At 48.4% G+C, this 7,051-nt stretch overlaps 1 pseudogene; it reads right to left on the reverse strand.

The window, feature by feature from the left end:
- Positions 1-7,051, reverse strand: part of LOC112073713 (lysine-specific demethylase 6A-like) — an 81,757-nt pseudogene that overhangs the window by 42,813 nt on the left and 31,893 nt on the right.

A 7,051-nucleotide genomic window follows, 5' to 3' on the forward strand; every position in this document is an offset into this window, starting at 1 on the left:
AGGGGCAAATGGATTAAGAAATTATACACGCTTCTAGTATTCTGGACAGGTGCCCCAGCCGTGAGCAATGGCATGTCGGAGATGGCAAGTCTCGACTTTAAGATCTATACTGACAGGTAGCTGACTCATCGAACTCAGCCCTCGTAGGCATATATCATATGAGATCGACGCTAAGCAGTAATGGTAGAACCATTATTAAAGTGACGCTTCTAGTGAGTTTGCGTCTTATTAAACGTGGTCAGCTGGGATTCGCACTGTATATGCTCTATAAGTATGGGCAGAGGCAGACACCCTCTAAGGTCAGGGGTTTGAGTTGCCGGTGGTAGCCACCACTAGTGATGGCTATTTAACAGAGCCGATGGCCATGAGAATAGAGCGCTGTTTTTACAAGTCTCTCGTCCCAGCTTTGATTGCACCTGAAATGCTGACCTCTCTCACGTTTTCTGGATGTTGATGGCAAAGCGGGGTGAAACAGGGCAGTGGCTTTGGGGTGTCTGATGATCTTTTTGGGCCTTCCTGTGACCACGCTTCTATACTTGATCCCAGCTTGTGGGACGGTGTGTAGGGTGTCCCCAACGCTTCTGACTTCCGTGTGGCAGAAACAGTTGCCGTTGGTGCAAGAGGCTAGTCCACCACCGGCTGTCTGACCTCCTGTGCAGCAGCCCCACCGAGCGTCTGTTGGGCATTTGTGGGGGTGAGCAGTTGCCTAGTACCAGGGTGGTGTACAGACCTTGACGGAATGGCTCTCAATTGTGCGATCCTGGTGTAAAGTGTTTCCTGCAGGGCCCTGAGGCTTGAAGGAGGCGCTGTTCTACTGAACTACGCCCTTGTCCTTGCAAACCGACACCTGTCCGCTGTGGTCACTAGAGTGGACCATTTCAGATGGTCATGATAGAATTGTGATACAACGGAGCCGTTGAAAGCGTTTCCACCTTCTCTGCTGCTGTCCCCATCAATGATGGATAGGCGGTGCATGCTCCTCTGTGCTGTTTCCTGAAGCCAGACATTCAGCTCCTTTTGTGTTTGTGGTGTGACGTCTAAGAGAGGGAGGTTATGTGTCTTCTTTTCGCTGGCTCGACTCCCCGTGTGGCACCGTCACCGCTTCTGACTCCCCTGTGGCACCGCTTCTGACTCCCCTGTGGCACCGCTTCTGACTCCCCTGTGGCACCGCTTCTGACTCCCCTGTGGCACTGCTTCTGACTCCCTGGGTGCAGACGGAAGGAGTCTGCATGGTGTGTGGCTACAGATGGGAGAGAGGTTAGGTTCCCAATGTGTGTGTGTGCATAAAATTGCTCACATGTACGTGTGGCAGAGTCTGAGCTCTAGCGAGCAGCTCTCTGCCGATTCCTTCTAATGTGGTCTCCTAGGCAACTCAATCTCAGGCAGGTGGTCGGAATGAGCGTGTGTGTGTGTGTGTGTGTGTGGACTTGAAAACCCCAGGGTCAGGCGTACAGACCATGGGGAAATGGCACGGCAACCGGGAGTAAATAACGAAATGATAAAAATATCCAGACAGCGTTCTGTGCCCTTTCCTTTACGTGGTTAATACTGACAAATGACCAAGTCAACATGACACTGTCATTATGGATAATGCATTATCTCACATAGCTAGTGAGTACATAACTCCACATGCTGGGGACAAAACAGGAAGGAGAATTCATTGGGGTTTCAGTGACGGTACCAAACAGGAGAGGAATGGTGTGCTTGAGTGTGAGTGTAGAAGTGGGGGTGTAATGTTACTTACTTTCAGCTTTGGACAAAGTGCAGGGGTTGGAGTCAATCAAAGCCAGCTGAAAATGCTGCAGAGAGAGAATGCATGTCATTAAGGAGGGTTTCTATGCAGCGTTGGTCCATTATGACAAAGGTTAGCATTTCACATGAAGTATACAAACATGTCTGGTCCCGCCAGGCTTACGAACAACAGCTAAAGTATGACAGTGCAACGGACAGAGAGGACGTTCAAAGACAGGGTTGACCATGTGACTAGCCTCCACAACCCTGCTGCAGTGTCTCCTCCACAGCAGACCCAACTCTCTGCGGATGCACACGGCCTTACGACCAGCCTCTCCAACCCTGTTCCTGGAGAGCTACCGTCCTGTAGGGTTTTTTCTCCAACCCAAATCTAGCACACCCAAATCTAATAATTAGCTGGTTGATAAGCTGAATCAGGTTAGTTACAACTGGGGTTGGAGTGAAAACCTACAGCAGGGTCGTCTCTACTAAGGGACAGGATTGGAGTGAAACCTACAGGAGGGTAGCTCTCCAGGGAAAGGGTTGGAGTGAAAATATACAGAGGGTCTCTCTACAGGACATTATTGGAGTGAAAATATACAGGAGGGTAGCTCTCCAGGGAAAGGGTTGGAGAGCCCTGCCTTAGAACATATCATTTCCCCAACTCCTAGTCCTGTGTGTGTAGACCTGAATGGGACTGGATGTGTGTATAGGGTATGTTGTTCCCATGGTGACTATTAAAACCTACTCAAAACCTAGAGTCCTCAGAGCATGTGCAGACCAGCTGCCTGGAGTGTTTACGGACATACTCAATCTCTCCCTATCCCAGTCTGCTGTCCCCACTTGCTTCAAGATGTCCACCATTGTTCCTGTACCCAAGAAATCAAAGGTAACTGAACTATCGCCCCGTAGCACTCACTTCTGTCATCATGAAGTGCTTTGAGAGGCTGGTTAAGGATTATATCATGTCTACCTTACCTGACACAATAGACCCACTTCAATTTGCTTAACGTCCCAAAAGATCCACAGACGACGCCATTGCACTGCACACTGCCCTATCCCATCTGGACAAGAGGAATACCTACGTCAGAACGCTGTTCATTGACTACAGCTTAGCCTTCAACACCATAGTACCCTCCAAGCTCATCATTAAGCTCGAGGCCCATGGGTCTGAACTCCGCCATGTGTAACTGGCTCCTGGACTTCATGATGGGCCGCCCCCAGGTGGTGAAGTTAGGAAACAACATCTCCACTTCGCTGATCCTCAACACAGGAGACCCACAATGTTGTGTGCTCAGCCCCCTCCTGTACTCCCTGTTCACCCATGACTGCGTGTTCACGCACGCTTCCAACTCAACCATCAAGTTTGCAGATGAGACAACATTAGTAGTCCTGATTACCAACAATGACGAGACAGCCTACAAGGAGGTAGTGAGGGCCTTGGCAGAGTGGGGCCAGGAAAATAACCTCTCTTTAGACGTCAACAAAACAAAGGAGCTGATTGTGGACTTCAGGAAACAGCAGAGGGAGCATGCCCCTATCCATATTGATGGGACAGCAGCAGAGAAGGTGGAAAGCTTCAAGTTCCTTGGTGTACACATCACTGACGATCTGAAATGGTCCACCTAGAGACAGTGTGGTGAAGAAGGCGTGACAGCGCCTCTTCAACCTCAGGGGCCCTCAGAAACTTTACAGATGCACAATTGAGAGCATCCTGTCAGGCTGTATCACCRCCTGGTACGGCAACTGCACCRCCCACAAACGCTGGGCTCTCCAGAGGCTGGTACAGTCTGCACAACGCATACTGGGGGGACACCTACMRCACCCGATGTCACAGGAAGGCCAAAAAGATCATCAACCACCCAAGCCACTGCCTGTTCACCCCGCTATCATCCAGAAAACAAGGTCAGCACAGGTGCATCAAAGCTGGGACCGAGAGACTGTAAAACAGCTTCTATCTCATGGCCATCAGACTGTTAAATAGCCATCACTAGGTGGCTACCACCCGGCAACTCAACCCTGCACCTTAGAGGCTGCTGCCCTATATACATAGACATGGAATCACTGACCACTTTAATAATGGAACACTAGTCACTTTAATAATGTTTACATACTGCTTTACTCATCTCATATGTATATACTGTATTCTATTCTACTGTATTTTAGTCAATGCCACTCCGACATTGCTCGTCCTAATATTGATATATTTCTTAATTCCATTATTTTACTTTGAGATGTGTATTGCTATCAATTGTTAGATATTACTGCACTGTTGGAGCTAGGAGCTCAATCATTTTCACTACAATCACAATAACATATGCCAAATATGAATTGATGTGTAATCAATATGGAGATGGCTCATGCGTTGGTGCCTGAATAGCAGACCAGCAGCGGAGAATATCAGAGCTTGCAGAACCACTGGGAATGGTTAACACCCTTCTGGTCACTCTTTCCAGGCTGGGCAGGGATGTATAGTTGTTTTTTCCTGTAGGTAGGCCTAAAGGATTATAGGTAAAATAACCCTATCAAAACAGAAAGCTTCTTGAGCGGTAACTTGAGCCAGGCCGATTGGGCCAAAATCAACGATGGCCTATTGTATAGATAATATAACGAAAACTAATATAACTTTTAAGAGGTCAGATTTTTTTGTTTTGCTACATTGACACACTTAGCTAGCTACCCACCTCATTCCTTTATGTTATAGCATGTGCATGTACTAAGTACAACATCATGCTTTTGGGATACTTGTCTTTTCAGATTTCACAATGATTCTTTAAATTACATAAAAAATACATTTTTATTAGTTTTTAGGCTACCTGTCTGGCTCCTGAAATATTTAGAGTGTTTATTTGCTTTTTAAAAACGACATGTCGTCCATTTGAAATGAGTGATTTTAATGAAKGGAGCGAATTTGGAGCGTCAGTTTTTTTTGGAGGAGCGGTTTTTAACGGAGCTGTTGGAAAGGATGTGCACAAGCACCAYTCCATGAGCTTTGATTTCCGACCGCTCAGCTCACATACTCTGACCACTACACAAATACACCGTGACAATAATGCTTAAGCTACAAAAAACATATCACAGGTTCTGCAGCACACCTTATTACTCTGTCTTAGACAACATCTTATTGCCATCACCAGCCTGTAACATACCAACAGAACATAGTATAATTAAGCAGTAAGGCACGAGGTGGTGTGGTATATGGCCAATATATCACAGCTAAGGGCTATTAGGCGCGACACAAACTCCCGAGGTGCCTTATTGCTATTATAAACTGGCTACCAACATATTAGAGCAGKAAAAATACATGTTTGTCATACCCGTGGTATACGGTCTGATATACCATGGCTGTCAGCCAATCAGCATTCAGGGCTCAAACCACCCAGTTTATAATAAAAGACATACTGTAACATATGCACATTCTGTACTGGTAACGCAACACTGGAAACTGGAAGCACACTGTACTGGTAACGCAACACTGGAAACTGGAAGCACACTGTACTGGTAATGCAACACTGGAAACTGGAAGCACACTGTACTGGTAATGCAACACTGGAAACAGGAAGTAAAGGACTGTAACCCAAATCAAAGAGATAAGGCATAACACCTCATCAAAAATAACAACAGACTGAGGCGCCTGTCTAAAATAAATATACTTAACAGTGTCACACACACACACACTTGTCAATGTCAGGCAGATAGAAATCAGGGTACCTCAGCCAACCTCCCTCCCCCCTCTCTATTTCCCACACCTCAGTCAGGGCTGGCAGAGTGTAAGTTACAGTTCAGCTAATCAGACACACGTGCACACACACACACGTGCACATCAGCTGAGGAGATATACCTGGAACAAACAAACACATCTTCAAAGTCACACACACTCAACATTGAAAATGTATCACTAGACCAAAACACAAACAATACTCTACTATGCATGCCAAACCTTCTGTACGGTGAAGGACCAACATCTTCCAGCAGCTCTCTAGAGCTCCCCCTTGCCCCTTCTCTCCCTCTACAGCTCCCCCTTGCCCCTTCTCTCCCTCTACAGTTTCTCCTTGCCCCTTCTCTCCCTCTTCTAACTACGCTCCCCCCTTCTCTCCCTCTACAGCTCCCCTTGCCCCTTCTCCTCTAACAGCTCCCCTTCTCTCCCTCTACGCAGCTCCCCCTTGCTTCCCTCTACACAGCTCCCCTTGCCCCTTTCTCCCTCTACAGCTCCCTTCCCTTCTCTCCCTCTAAGTTTCTCTTCCCCTTCTCTCCCTCTACAGCTCCCGCTCTTCTCTCCTTCTACAGCTCCCCCTTGCCCCTTCTCTCCCTCTACAGCTCCGCCCTTGCCCTCTCTCTCCCTCTACAGCTCCCCTTCTCTCCCTCTAACAGCTCCCCCCTTCTCTCCCTCACCGCTCCCCCTTCTCTCCCTCTACAGCTCCCCTTGCCCCTTCTCTCCTCTACAGTTTCTCCTTGCCCTTCTCTCCCTCTACAGGCTCCCCCTTCTCTCCCTCTACAGCTCCCCCTTCTCTCCTCTACAGCTCCCCCTTCTCCTCCCTCTACAGCTCCCCCTTCTTCTCCCTCTACAGCTCCCCTTCTCTCCCTCTACAGCTCCCTTCTCTCCCTCTACAGCTCCCCTTCTTCCCTCTATCAGCTCCCCCTTCTCTCCCTCTACAGCTCCCCCTTCTCCTCCCTCTAGCACTCCCTTGCCCTTCTCTCCTCTACAGCCCCCCTTGCCCCTTCTCTCTCCCTCTACGCCCCCCTTGCCCCTTCCTCTCCTCCATCTCTACAGCCTCTCTACAGACTGCTGCAGTAGAGGATCTCCCTCCTCCCAGGAAGAAGGATTCTCAATCAGGTGACTAACATGTACCAGTAATTCCTCTAGTGATCCCTTACCCTCGCCCTCTGTCTCCCTCCATGCCTACATTACGCACCTGCTGAGAGAGTGACTGAGTGGGTGTGTTTGTTGTAGATACAGTACATGTGGTGTTCAAAAGCACATCAATTTATGCAAAAATGGCTGGATATTTCCATAGGTTGGCTCATTGATTCCTTTTACATGAAAATACAAAACTGTCTCTATGCCTTTTCTCCATCCAGCCAACTTCACCTGCCTCTCCCCCCCCTCCTCTTTCAGGAGGGAGGGAAACAACTTCTATTAGGCCGTATGCACAACCCTCCCTTTTTCTATCTCTCCCCTCCTTTACTCTTCTCATCACTCAGCCTCCCCTTCTATTCAGTCTGCTTGTACCCTTCCTCACTCAGCCTCCCTTCCATTCAGTCTGCTCGTAACCCTTCATCACTCCAGCCTCCTTCCATTCCAGTCTGCTCGTACAAGAGA

The sequence above is a fragment of the Salvelinus sp. IW2-2015 genome, unplaced genomic scaffold, assembly GCF_002910315.2.
Source record: "Salvelinus sp. IW2-2015 unplaced genomic scaffold, ASM291031v2 Un_scaffold2342, whole genome shotgun sequence".
Taxonomy (NCBI): Eukaryota; Metazoa; Chordata; class Actinopteri; order Salmoniformes; family Salmonidae; genus Salvelinus; species Salvelinus sp. IW2-2015.